This window comes from Scyliorhinus torazame, chromosome 11 (assembly GCF_047496885.1).
Source record: "Scyliorhinus torazame isolate Kashiwa2021f chromosome 11, sScyTor2.1, whole genome shotgun sequence".
Classification (NCBI taxonomy): Eukaryota; Metazoa; Chordata; class Chondrichthyes; order Carcharhiniformes; family Scyliorhinidae; genus Scyliorhinus; species Scyliorhinus torazame.
The window spans coordinates 110,741,938-110,756,629 of NC_092717.1; the positions used below are offsets into that span (position 1 = coordinate 110,741,938).

At 50.8% G+C, this 14,692-nt stretch overlaps 1 protein-coding gene across 2 annotated transcripts in view; it reads right to left on the minus strand.

Moving 5' to 3' along the window:
- The window catches only part of prex2 (phosphatidylinositol-3,4,5-trisphosphate-dependent Rac exchange factor 2), an 825,781-nt gene that overhangs the window by 316,052 nt on the left and 495,037 nt on the right, over window positions 1–14,692 (minus strand). The gene's annotated exons all lie outside the window — the stretch shown is intronic.

A 14,692-nucleotide genomic window follows, 5' to 3' on the forward strand; every position in this document is an offset into this window, starting at 1 on the left:
GACCACTCTTATCCTTGTCCACCAGTACTTTAAAACTTACTGAATTGTGGTCACTGTTACCGAAATGCTCCCCTACTGAAACATCTACCACCTGGCCGGGCTCATTCCCCAATACCAGGTCCAGTACCGCCCCTTCCCTAGTTGGACTGTCGACATATTGTTTTAAGAAGCCCTCCTGGATGCTCCTTACAAACTCCGCCCCGTCTAAGCCCCTGGCACTAAGTGAGTCCCAGTCAATATTGGGGAAGTTGAAGTCTCCCATCACCACAACCCTGTTGTTTTTACTCTTTTCCAAAATCTGTCTACCTATCTGCTCCTCTATCTCCCGCTGGCTGTTGAGAGGCCTGTAGTAAACCCCCAACATTGTGACTGCACCCTTCTTATTCCTAATCTCTACCCATATAGCCTCACTGCCCTCTGAGGTGTCCTCCCGCAGTACAACATCTGGTCCCTCGGGAGCAAGAACTTCCACGGATCCACTCCTCCTATTTCCTCTATAAGCCCAGCCAGTGAGGGTCTCTCTCCCCCCCCACCCCTCCTATCCACCATCATAGAAACTCCAGGCCCTGCCCACTGGGCCTGGCCCGCCCCATCCCATTGTTGCCATTGAACCATACCCCCATCCACTAACTCTCAAAAAACCCTCACCCAATATCGATCCACTCCCCCCACTTTTCATATCTCCTAGGCCCATCAAAACCTGCTCACCCAGTCTCCACCATCCGCAGCCCCTCCCCCCACCACACGTCCAATCACTGGCCGATTTACACTTGCTAGTGTAGGGGCCCCTACCCAGGCCCCTGCCCCTCCCTCCACGCCCGGTCCCAGGAAAACAACAAGAAAATACATATCACCTTCAAACCGACAAATCCAGTTCAAACAAACTCCAGTAAAACCATCGCAACAAAAAAGAAAAAGACAGAACAGAAAAAAAACACTCTTACCTTATCCAAAACAACTCTGCCCCATTTAACCCAAACAACAGCATGAAGTAAAAAATTTGAATTATATACACACTATCCACTCTTCCAACTCCCCTCTCCTCTGTCCAAGTCCAGTCCTCAGTCCCATTCCTCACTTCTGACTCAATCCTTCTGCCTTCACGAATGCCTCTGCAACTTCCACCATCTGAAAATAATAGTCTCTGGAGTGGTGGGTCACCCTCAACTTTGTTTGGTACACCACGTCGAATCGCACACCACTATTATACAGTGCCGTCTTCACTCGGCCGAAGGCTGCCCGCTTTCTCGCCAGCTCCACAGTTAAGTCCTGGTAAATACGTACACCAGCTCCAGCCCACTGCACCTCCCACTTCTGCTTCACCCAACTCTGGACCTTCTCTTTCACATGGTACCTGTTGAAGCAAATAGTCACTGCTCTTGGCGGCTCATTCGCCTTTGGTTTAAGCCTCAAGGATTGATGAGCCCGATCCAATTCATGCTGGGCGTGATCCTCCCCTTCTCCCACCAACTTCGCCAACAACTTGGCATGTCCTCAAACGTTTAAAATACAACATCAGCGTGTTAAATTCCTGGTCCTGAATATTTATGGATCTTCAGGATCCCCGTCACAAGAATGTCCACACTGCCAAATTGCTATTTGGAATAATTACTGTCAGCAAAAGAGACATATAAACCTCAAATGTACAATATTTCAAAGTTCACATTTTCGATTGGTTATGCAGCTCTAACTCTCTTATAAAGTATCAAATTGAGAGATAGCCTGCTACCTGTTCAAAAAGGGCAGCGATACAAAAATGATTTTTAAAACATTTTGGCTGGTTGGGAGATTGTAATGCAATGTGGGAAAAGGCATTATAATTTTCTTTCATGAGGTTTTGAGAATATAATAGCGCATAATATATCAATCTACACATTTACCTAAATGTGCACGTAGCATAAGAAGACATATAAATTCCTCCTACTGGTTTGCAGTGGTTTGGAATACAAGAGTAGATTCATCAATCCCACAGTCACAGCTCAGAGAATGCGCAAAATGCTCGGGGAAAAGGAGTTTGAAAGGAGAATGGCTCAGCAATAAAACTGCAAATTGTAGCCCCAATTCTCCCCATGACTACAGCTCATGATTGAGAGTATAGGATTGCAGATTTATTCACATATCTAGTATTATTTCTAAGATCAGTGTCTATTCTGACAGAGTACACTAACATTTTTGAGAACTTTTTGGAAGAAATATTGCGTGATATCTACCAGCCACACCGCACCCGGAAAGCAGCGTGCCATGGCACAACGTGGCCAGTAAATGACAGGAGATCCCGTTGCCAGGATCTACCTGTTTCGCCACGCCTCGTGAGATCTACCGCAATCTCGCGAGACATCGCAATGTGAAACTGCCCATTGTGGGCAGGATCGCCTTTTGGCAAATTTGCATACAGAATGAGACAGCTAGTTCCCTGAGGTAACCAATGCATTCGGATCTATGTTCTTCACCTTGGAGACCTCGGGTGAGTGCCGTTCAGTACTGGTCTCCACAAATGGGGACCAGGTGCAATGGCACTCGTGGGTGTCTCCTAGGGGATTGAAGGCCCCAGGTGCATGTCTTTTGGGCAGGGTGGTACCCTGGATACCTCCACTTATGCTGCAGATGACATGTACATGGCTCTCCACTGCCTTCACCACCCTAGCAGTGTCGGCCTCAGTGCCACACATCCTGGCACCATCTACTGCGCTGTAGCCTCTGGGACTCCTGCAAATGGACCTGTTGGAGTGTCGCTGACATCCACCTCTGAATCTCACGGCAGGGCCCTGCATCAATTCCGGGTAAACCTAGTCCAGAGGCCCAGCATCTGACAGCTGGGCCCAGCAGACCTCCGACTGCTGTCTCTCCTGGGTATTCCTGCCTCCTCCTGATGTGCATCAGCAGCTGTGTGGTGCTCACTAAAATGTGCCCCAGAAGCCTGTCCACTACTGTTGCCCACCGGTAGGTGTGTGTCTCTGCGCTGGTGGAGGGTGGGGATGACAGCTGTGCTGTGATAACGGTGGCACTCTCGGAGATCTCCTCTGAGGTGTTCTCTTGGGAGGCAGGGTGGGGGTTCCACCCCTGAATGGGCCGGCGCTGACATGTTGTAGGTGGGACAGATGGGTCAGTCTGTATGGCATTAACAACTCAAGTTTGACAGGTCATCTGGGTGGGGGCAGGTGTATTCTCACCTCTGCGCCAACCTCTACAGTGGTCGCCGCTGTGTCTTCAGCCACCCCTGCGACCTCGAGGGCCTCTGATGTCCGGCACTCACTGTCCGTCTGGGCCCTCTCTCATCGGTTGTGGGCCAACTTTCCCTGCGGGAACACCGTGAACCACACATGTGGTCCATCGTGAGGGAGGAGGGAGAGGGGGTGCTCGGAGAGGGGTCTTGGGGGAATGGACCCTATTTGGGGGGGGGGGGGGGGGGAGAGGATGAGGCGGCATGAGCTATGAGCTACACTGCTGGAAATGGATAGGCCAGTGCACGGAATGGTGCTGCATGGGGGCAGTGACAGGTGCATTCTCTCGGGGGTTGGGGGTCCTGTACAATCTCACCCGATTAGCCCGGTGGAGTTCGTTGACCTTCTTGCGGTACTGGCTGCCAGTCCTCCTGGTCATGCTTCCTGAGCAGACTGCCACTGTCACTTCTTCCTAGGCACACTTGATGCCCTGTGGCTGAACCGCCTAGACCCTCAGGGGAACAGGCCATCCCGTCTGGCCTCAACCGCTTCGAGTAGTCTGGGATTGGCAGTGCACGCTCAGTTTAAGTGCTTCCCTCCCTTGTTAGCAGGGGCTACTGGGGTCCCAGCAAATCAGCCGGCAGGACCATGATTTGCGTTGAGAAGCCCGTGGGGCCTCGTTAAGTGGTTACTGCTCGTTACCACAGTTAAAAACCTTTTGGTTGGACTTCCGGGTGCGGCGATGACCAGCTGAGTCGCACGTTTCGGCAGCTCCCTGTGAAACGGACTTTTGGGCTCTTGATAGGAGCCCCAACGGCAATTTTAACGGCTGAAAACACCGTGCGGTAAACCAGAAGGGTGTTCCCCCTGGACACGGATGGAAAAAGGAGAGGAAAGTGGCCGGATTGCAGCGGATCCTTTGGAACAACGGCAAGGAAGGCAAGCAGAGTTTTTGAAACGCTGCGTGGAGGAGATAAAAAAGGAAATGAAGAAAGAGTTGTTGGCCCCGATATTACAGGCGATTGAAGGGCTGAAAGAGGAACAAAAGACCCAGGAGCAGGAGCTTCGGGTCGTGAAGGCGAAAGCAGCAGAGAATGAAAACGACATACAGGGCCTGGTGGTGAAGTCGGAGATACAGGAGGCACACCAGAAACGATCTGTGGAGAGGTTGGAGGCACTGGAAAATAACGCAAGGAGGAACAACTTGAGGATTCTTGGCCTTCCTGAAGGTGTGGAGGGGGCGGACGTCGGGGCATATGTGAGCACGATGCTGCACTCGTTAATGGGAGTGGAGGCCCCGACGGGTCCGTTGGAGGTGGAGGGAGCATACCGAGTTATGGTGCGAGGACCGAGAGCAGGAGAAGCTCCCAGAGCCATAGTGGTGAGATTTCTCCGTTTTAAGGATAGAGAAATGGTCCTTAGATGGGCGAAGAAAACTCGGTGTAGTAAATGGGAGAACGCGGTGATCCGCGTCTATCAAGATTGGAGTGCGGAGGTGGCGAGAAGGAGGGCGAGCTTTAATCGGGCCAAAGCGGTACTTCACAAAAAAAAGATAAAGTTTGGAATGCTGCAACCGGCAAGACTGTGGGTCACATATCAAGGGAGGCACCACTACTTTGAGACGGCGGATGAAGCGTGGACTTTTATTGTAGAAGAAAAATTGGAATGATTGGACTACGAAAATGAACGTTTGGACAAAGTGGTGGGACGAGTGGGGGGGGGGGGGGGCGAAGAGGGATTGTATGATTAATCCTGCGGTATGGTAACTTTTCTTTCTCCCACAGGTGGTGATGGGGGGAGGTGGGGAGGGAGAGGAGATGGGGCGTTGGCCATGGGAGGCGGGGCCGAGGGAGAGGCGCGGGCTTGGTTCCCGCGCTATGATAATTATGGCGGGAATAGAGAAGCAGGAAGGAGGGGGCGCCGCACGGGGCGAGCCGTGATCACGGGGGGAAGCCGAGGTCAGCCAGAGTTTGCTGACTTCTGGGAGCAACATGGGGGGAGTAATTACGCTAGCGGGGGGTCTAGCGGGGGGGGGGGGGGGGGGGGAGGGGGGAATTACTGGGTTGCTGCTGCTGGGGAAAGGGGGGATTGGGTGCGGGAAAGGATGGGCGGGGGGGCACCGTCTGGGAGAAATACAGCCGCGTGGGAACTGGGCGAGAAGCTGGAAAAAGATGATGGCTAACCGGCAAGGGGGGGGGTGGGAAGCCCCCCAACTCGGCTGATCACGTGGAACGTGAGGGGGCTTAACGGGCCGATAAAGAGGGCACGAGTACTCGCACACCTTAAGAAACTTAAAGCAGATGTGGTCATGTTACAGGAAACGCACCTGAAACTGATAGATCAGGTTAGGTTGCGCAAAGGATGGGTAGGGCAGGTGTTCCATTCGGGGCTGGATGCGAAAAACAGGGGGGTGGCTATATTAGTGGGGAAGCGGGTAATGTTCGAGGCAAAGACTATAGTGGCGGATAACGGGGGCAGATACGTGATGGTGAGTGGCAAATTACAGGGAGAGATGGTGGTGTTGGTAAACGTGTATGCCCCGAATTGGGACGATGCCAATTTTATGAGGCGAATGCTAGGACGCATCCCAGACCTAGAGACCGGAAAGCTGATAATGGGGGGAGACTTTAACACGGTGTTGGAACCAAGGCTGGATAGGTCGAAGTCCAGGACTGGTAGGAGGCCGGCAGCAGCCAAGGTGCTTAAGGATTTTATGGAGCAGATGGGAGGGGTGGACCCGTGGAGATTCAGTAGACCTAGGAGTAAGGAGTTCTCGTTTTTCTCCTATGTCCATAAAGTCTATTCACGCATAGACTTTTTTGTGTTGGGTAGGGCATTGATCCCGAGGGTGAGGGGAACGGAATATACGGCTATAGCCATTTCGGATCATGCCCCACACTGGGTAGACTTGGAGATAGGGGAGGAAACAAGAGGGCGTCCACCCTGGAGAATGGATATGGGACTAATGGCGGATGAGGGTGTGTGCTTAAGGGTGAGGGGATGCATTGAAAAGTACTTGGAACTCAATGACAATGGGGAGGTTCAGGTGGGAGTGGTCTGGGAGGCGTTGAAGGCGGTGGTTAGGGGGGAGCTGATATCAATAAGGACACATAAAGGGAAGCAGGAGAGTAAGGAACGGGAGCGGTTGTTGCAAGAACTTTTGAGGGTGGACAGACAGTATGCGGAAGCACCGGAGGAGGGACTGTATAGGGAAAGGCAAAGGCTGCATGTGGAATTTGACTTGCTGACCACAGGCACTGCAGAGGCACAATGGAGGAAGGCGCAGGGTGTACAGTATGAATATGGAGAGAAGGCGAGCAGATTGCTGGCACACCAATTGAGGAAAAGGGGAGCAGCGAGGGAAATAGGGGGGGTGAGAGACGAAGATGGAGAGACGGAGCGGGGAGCGGAGAGAGTGAATGAAGTGTTTAAGACATTTTATAAAAAATTGTATGAAGCTCAACCCCCGGATGGGAGGGAGAGAATGATGGAGTTTTTGGATCGGCTGGAAATTCCCAAGGTGGAAGAGCAGGAAAGGATGGGATTGGGAGCACAGATCACGGTAGAAGAAGTGGTGAAAGGAATTAGGAACATGCAGACGGGAAAGGCCCCGGGACCGGACGGATTCCCAGTTGAATTTTACAGAAAATATTTGGACTTGCTCGCCCCGCTACTGACGAGGACCTTCAACGAGGCAAAGGAAAGGGGACAACTGCCCCCGACTATGTCAGAAGCAACGATATCGCTTCTTTTAAAGAAGGAAAAGGATCCGCTACAATGCGGGTCCTACAGACCAATCTCCCTCCTCAATGTAGATGCCAAGGTCTTGGCCAAGGTAATGGCAATGAGAATAGAGGAATGTGTCCCGGGGGTGGTTCATGAGGACCAAACTGGGTTTGTGAAGGGGAGACAGCTGAACACGAACATACGGAGGTTGTTAGGGGTAATGATGATGGCCCCACCAGAGGGTGAAACGGAGATAGTAGTGGCGATGGATGCCGAGAAAGCATTTGATAGAGTGGAGTGGGATTATCTGTGGGAGGTGTTGAGGAGATTTGGGTTCGGAGAGGGGTATGTTAGATGGGTGCAGCTGTTGTATAGGGCCCCAGTGGCGAGTGTGGTCACGAATGGACGGGGATCGGCATATTTTCGGCTCCATAGAGGGACAAGGCAGGGATGTCCTCTGTCCCCATTACTGTTTGCACTGGCGATTGAGCCCCTGGCGATAGCGCTGAGAGGTTCCAAGGGATGGAGGGGAATACTTAGGGGAGGAGAAGAACACCGGGTATCTTTATATGCGGATGATCTGCTACTATATGTGGCGGATCCAGCGGAGGGGATGCCAGAAATAATGCGGATACTTGGGGAGTTTGGGGATTTTTCAGGGTATAAATTGAACATGGGAAAGAGTGAGCTGTTTGTGGTGCATCCAGGGGAGCAGAGTAGAGAAATAGAAGACCTACCGTTGAGGAAGGTAACAAGAGACTTTCGTTACCTGGGGATCCAGATAGCTAAGAATTGGGGCACATTGCACAGGCTAAATTTGACGCGGTTGGTGGAACAGATGGAGGAAGATTTCAAGAGATGGGATATGGTAGCATTGTCAATGGCAGGGAGGGTGCAGGCAGTTAAGATGGTGGTCCTCCCGAGATTCCTTTTTGTGTTTCAGTGTCTCCCGGTGGTGATCACGAAGGCTTTTTTCAAAAGGATAGAAAAGAGTATCATGGGTTTTGTTTGGGCCGGGAAGACTCCGAGAGTGAGGAAGGGATTCTTACAGCGTAGTAGGGATAGGGGGGGGCTGGCACTACCGAGCCTAAGCGAGTATTATTGGGCCGCTAATATTTCAATGGTGAGTAAGTGGATGGGAGAGGAGGAAGGAGCGGCGTGGAAGAGATTAGAGAGGGCGTCCTGTAGGGGGACCAGCCTGCAGGCTATGGTGACAGCCCCATTGCCGTTCTCACCAAGGAACTATACCACGAGTCCGGTGGTGGTAGCTACACTGAAGATTTGGGGACAGTGGAGACGACATAGGGGAAAGACCGGAGCACTGGGGGGGTCCCCGATAAGAAACAACCATAGGTTTGCCCCGGGGGGAATGGTTGGGGGATATGGAATGTGGCAAAGAGCAGGTATAACGCAATTGAAAGATCTATTTGTGGATGGGAAGTTTGCGAGTCTGGGAGCGCTGACCGAGAAATATGGGTTGCCCCAAGGGAATGCATTCAGGTACATGCAATTGAGGGCTTTTGCGAGGCAGCAGGTGAGGGAATTCCCGCAGCTCCCGACACAAGAGGTGCAGGACAGAGTCATCTCAAAGAAATGGGTGGGGGACGGTAAGGTGTCGGATATATATAGGGAAATGAGAGACGAAGGGGAGACTATGATGGACGAACTAAAAGGGAAATGGGAAGAAGAGCTAGGGGAGGAGATTGAGGAGGGGATGTGGGCAGATGCCCTAAACAGGGTAAACTCGTCGTCCTCGTGCGCCAGGCTAAGCCTGATTCAGTTTAAGGTATTACACAGGGCACATATGACTGGAACACGGCTCAGTAAATTTTTTGGGGTGGAGGATAGGTGTGCGAGGTGCTCGAGAAGCCCAGCGAATCATACCCATATGTTTTGGTCATGCCCGGCACTACAGGGGTTTTGGATGGGGGTGACAAAGGTGCTTTCGAAAATAGTAGGAGTCCGGGTCGAACCAAGCTGGGGGTTGGCTATATTTGGGGTTGCACAAGAGCCGGGAGTGCAGGAGGCGAAAGAGGCCGATGTTTTGGCCTTTGCGTCCCTAGTAGCCCGGCGCAGAATATTGCTAATGTGGAAAGAAGCCAAGCCCCCGGGGGTGGAGACCTGGATAAATGATATGGCGGGGTTCATAAAGTTAGAGCGGATTAAGTTCGTCCTAAGGGGGTCGGCTCAAGGGTTTACTAGGCGGTGGCAACCGTTCGTCGAATATCTTGTGGAAAGATAGATAGGGGAGAACAAAGAAGGCAGCAGCAGCAGCCCAGGACTTGGGGTGTGGGGGGTGGGGGGGGGGGGGGGGGGGGGGGGGTGGCCTGAGACAAGGCAGTTGCCAATTAGGGCTAGTTTTTATTTTTTGTTATTTAATATTTATTTATTTGTTGTTGTTTTTGTTTAAATTTAAAAAAGGTCATTATTATCTGTATTGTTACAATGTTGTGTAAAGGATGCACAATGTACTGTGTTGGTTGACCAAAAATTTTCAATAAAATATTATTTTAAAAAAAAAAAACCTTTTGGTTAAATCGCGCCCATTATTGCATTTAAGTTGCCAAAACAGTAAAAGGCTGAAAATTCACATCCCCTTAGCAGCACTCTACCCAGCAAATTGGGGCAACAAAATGGTCATAAATTAGGCCAGGACATGACACTGTGCCAGCAGTTCTAGTAGGGCTTGATGGTAGCAATAATGCCAAAATAAAATGGGATGTGGCTGAGAATAGGCCCTCATCGGCTGGAAGTCTCTTTGCTTTCAGCTCGGTGAAGCATCAGTGGGCTAATATGTTCAATGAGTGCATCCATGGCAGTGAACCGATCAAAGAACATAGGGCCCATCTGAGTTATTCCTCAGATACCACAGGATCAGAAAAATTTCAATATTTTTTTCAATCTCGGCGGGGCGGGGCGGGGGGGGGGGGGGATGCAGGGGGAGTGGTTGTGAACCTTTGGAATTCTGTACCCCAGGGGGCTGTGAATGCTCAGTCACTGAGTACATTCCAGGCTGAGATTGATTGGATTTGGGCATTAAGGGAAACAAGACACATGATGACAGTGTGGGAAAATAGAGGTGAGGTAGATGTTAATACATAACCTTATTGAACAGCAGAGTAAGCTTGATTAATCCTGCGCTCCTATTTCCTATGCCCTTAGAAGTCAATGTGCATGAATTATCTTTATGGGTGGTTAACTTTGCACCCTTCTCTGCCCCCTGAAACCGAGACAATAAGAACAAAATAAATAGCAACAAGAGTAGACTGGGCAGCACGGTAGCATTGTGGATAGCACAATTGCTTCACAGCTCCAGGGTCCCAGGTTCGATTCCCACTTGGGTCACTGTCTGTGCGGAGTCTGCATATCCTCCCCGTGTGTGCGTGGGTTTCCTCCAGGTGCTCCGGTTCCCTCCCACAGTCCAAAGACGTGCAGGTTAGGTGGAGTGGCCATGATCATAGAATCATAGAATTTACAGTGCAGAATTTATCTGACAAACAATTTCATTAAACCAGATTATCTGGTCGCACCACTGATGTGGGAGCTTGCTGTGTGAAAATTGGCTGCCATGTTTCCCACATTGCAACAGAAGTATTTCATTGGCTGTAAAGCACTTCGATATGTTCTGAGGTCTTGAATAAGTGTAAACTCTCTTTGTTTCTTTTACTTTATGCTACCTTTGATGGTAGCAATAATGCCAAAATAAAATGGGATGTGGCTGAGAATAGGCCCTCTTCGGCTGGAAGTCTCTGCTTTCAGCTCGGTGAAGCATCAGTGGAACTTTGCCTCAGTTTTGTCACTTGGCTTTAGAATATTGTGTGCACAATATTTTTCACGACATAGAGGGTAAAGATTTTGTTGCATGTGGGCGCAGAATGCTTCAGTGTATGAGCAGACACAAATGGAATTGAGCACAGTGTAATCATCAACGAGCCAGCCTCACTCCTGACCTTATGGGTAGAGGGAAAATCATTGATAAAGCAGCTGAAATTGAATGATCCCAGACACTGCCCTGAGGAACTTCTGCAGGAATATCCTTGGACTGAGATGATTGACCTCCAAATACCACAACCACCTCCTGACTTGCCAAAGTCTTTCCACCAGCAACAAGGCAGGAATACTCTCCACTTCCCTGGATGAGATCAGTTCCAAGTTACAACAATAAAGAAGTTACAGCCTATACAGAACTAAGCAGCCATTTGAACAGCAACTCATCCACCACATCAAATATTCACTCCAACTCACCAGCACACCATGCGTGTGCCATCTACAAATTGCACTGCAGCAACTTGCCAAGGTTTTTCAACAATACCTTCCAATGCTGCAAGTTCAACCACTGAGATAACAAGTGCAGCTGACACAAGGGAACACCATTGTTAGAACCCCAACAAGATACAGGGGGACGACCCGGTTAATCTCCCCGTGCGCCTCATGGAGTACAAGCTCCCCCACTGAGGGGTGGAGGCCCATCAGCAAGCTAGTTAATTCAGTACCATGAAAAGCCAGCCCAGGTCTGGGACTGGGACGTTCTTCTCAGAAATAAACCTTGTTGTTGACTCTCCTTTCTGGACTCCTCCAAGATTACTAAATTGGCGACAAGGATACAGCGGAACTAAAGTCGGTGCTGCTAACCGGTTGGAACATGACCGCCTCTCTTCACGAAGGAATAGGTTTGCACCGTTTTGGAAATGCCACTCTTTAGCCAACTTGACGCATTTGATGCAGGTGCAGGGAACTGGACTCCGTGGAGTGCGTGCGTTTTTTAAACAACGTTGGGGGTGATTGCCTGATGGTGATTCTTTTGACCGCCTATGGGGCCCCCACTTTCAGCATCCAAAAGAGTCTAACATACCCCATAGCCCCAGACTCTAAGACGTTCAACGAGTCAATGGCACATGTAGCAAATCACTACGACCCTAAGCTGTCAGTTATCGTACAGAGGTACCGAATTAATGTGGCCGAGAGGATCCCAGGGGAGTTACAAAGTTTCTCCCGTGATTGCGCAAACTGGTGGAGTTTTGCGACTATGAACTATCCCTACCCGAGATCATCCCTACATGATCGCCTTGTATGCAGTATAAATACAATGGTGACCCAGTGGAAATTACTGGCCAAGCCGTTGCTGGCCCTAAAAAAGGCCGGAGAGATCTCCCTCGCACGGGAGAGCAGAGAGAAGGGAGTCCAGGAACTCCAGGGGATGTCAGGGATGGTGGCAAACAGCATAGGAAGCCCCCCGTTCAAGCGAATAGCACCCCCTAGGACAGAGACCAGTGGTGCACCAACCTGGCCTGAACACCGTCAGGACCAGGCGCGTTAGCCAAGGGCAACTACAACCAGTCGGGACACCTACCTCCCCGGAGTCGATGGAGGATGATCCAATGCGGTGCACCATTTGTGGCCAGCAAAACCAGTGGCCAGTGATAGTAAACCACTGGTCAACTGCACAGCCCTAAGGAGATGCCAGCCTAGAGCTTGGACCCTCCACTTAGAACAACCTGATGAAGAGGAGTGTATGCAATTGCATCGTATTGCATTGTCACGCCACCAGTTGCCCCCATCAGGATTACTGTCCAGGTGAACAGCCACCTGGTAGAGACGGAATTGGACATGGGGGTCACAGTTTCAGTAATAGGGAGGCAGACCTTCGTGAGAACCAAGACTGGAGTTCAACAGTTGCGGTTGCAGGACACCGAGGCAAGGCTAGTGACCAAGACGGGGGATCTCCTAGCCATAGTGATGGCCCCGGTTACTTATGGGCAGCAGTCCGTTAGGTTGCCATTAATAATAATGCGGGGGCCTGGACCGAGTCTGCCTGGCCATGACTGGCTAGAACACCTCCAGCTAGACTGGCAACAGATATTCCGGATGGACAGTGGAGGACTTTATGACGTCTTGGGGAAGAACCCAGAAGTCTTCCAGGGGAGCCTGAGCGAGATTAAAGGGGCAATGGCGAAGATATATGATGACCCCGAGACTCAGCTAAAGTACTTCTGGGCCTCTCGGGTCCCCGATGATCTTCTGGCGAAAGTTGAGAATGAACTCAAACAATTGGAAGGCCTCGGTATCGTCCGACCCGTGCGGTTTGCTGATTGGACAGCGGCGGTGGTCCCCAACACTAAAACCTGACAAAACCGTACACTTGTGTGGAGATTATAAATTGACCGTAAACTAGGCCTCCCATCTGGAGAGGGTCCTAATGCCGTGGATAGAAGACCTATACGTAAAATTGGCTGGCGGTCATTCCTTTTCCAAGCTCAACATGAGCCACGCCTATCGCCAACTGGTGCTGGATGCTGATTACAGTCTTTATGTAACCATTAATACAAACAGGGGTCTCTATGGATACACAAGGTTGCCGTTTGGAGTATCGTCGGCTTGTGCAATTTTTCAGCACATTATGGAGAACATCCTGAGAGGGCTAGCGCAGGTGGTGGTCTACCTGGACAAGGTCCTGGTCACCGGAGCCACGAAAAGGGAGCACCTGAATAACCTGGAGGAAGTCTTCTGCCGGTTTTCCGAGACAGGTGTCTGACTCAAGAGAGGAAACAGCATTTTCTACAACAAGGAGGTTACATACTTGGGCTATCACATGGATCGGGACGGACTACACCTGGTTGATGAGAAAGTGCAGGTATTAAAGCAAGCCCCCACACCAGAAATGCGACGGAGTTGTGACCGTTCTTAGGTCCCATAAACTACTACAGGAAATGTATTCCTGACCTAGCGACCATCCTCGCCCCACTGCATGAATTTCTGAAGAAGCACCAGGAATTAGTGTGGAGAACACCTCAGGACAAGGCCTTTGTCAGGGTGAAGCAGCAGCTAACGTCCTCGGGGTTATTGGCACATTACGACCCCTCCAAGCCCCTTTTGGTGGCATGCGACACCTCACCTTACGGAATTGGAGCAGTGCTGTCCCACTGCATGGCTGACGATAGGGAAATGCCGATAACATACACATCAAGGACTTTGACCGCTGCAGAGCGCAATTCCACCAACATTGAAAAGAAAGGTTTGGCTGTCGTCTTTGCGGTGAAGAAATTTCATTGATACGTGTATGAACATCGATTCGCCATCGTGAATTGCTCGGGCTTTTTAAAGAAGACAAGGTGATCCCGCCAACAGCATCTGCCCAGATTCTGCAATGGGCCCTGTTGCTAGAAGCCAACAAATATACCTTCGAGCATCATCGAGGTTTGCAGTTTGAAAATGCGGATGCACCGAACAACTTGCCTAACAATGCACCACATGGCAGGAGCAACGGAAGCTCCCACCAGCTGCCTCCCTACATCAATGCTGAATTGCCATGCCGATCTTGGGTGTACCTGGATGCCGACTTTGTCAGACCTTTCCAAGGGTCAATGTTTCTACTTGTAGTAGACACCCTCTCCAAGTGGCTGGAAGTCTATCAGATGTCGTCCACACGTCGAAGGCCATGGTTGAGAAGATACGTCTTTCTTTCAGCACCCACGACATCCCGGAGGAGCTAGTCACAGCCAATGGCACTCCGTTCATCAGACACAAACTCTTTATGAAGGCAAACGTGGTGTGGCACATCCACATGACCCTGTATCACCATTCCTTGAACGGGCTGGCCGAGCAAGGGATGCAGCCGTTCAAGAGATGGATGAAGAAACAGAGCATGGGGGTCCGTGGAGGTGCAATTGGCACTGTTTTTGTTTAGTTCTGGACCACGCCACATGCCGTGACGGTTGTAGCACAGGCAGAACAGTTGGTGTGTCAGAATCTGAGGATCCGCCATAGCCTCACGTTCCCCAATATTGGCGGGAAAGTACAACGTGCTC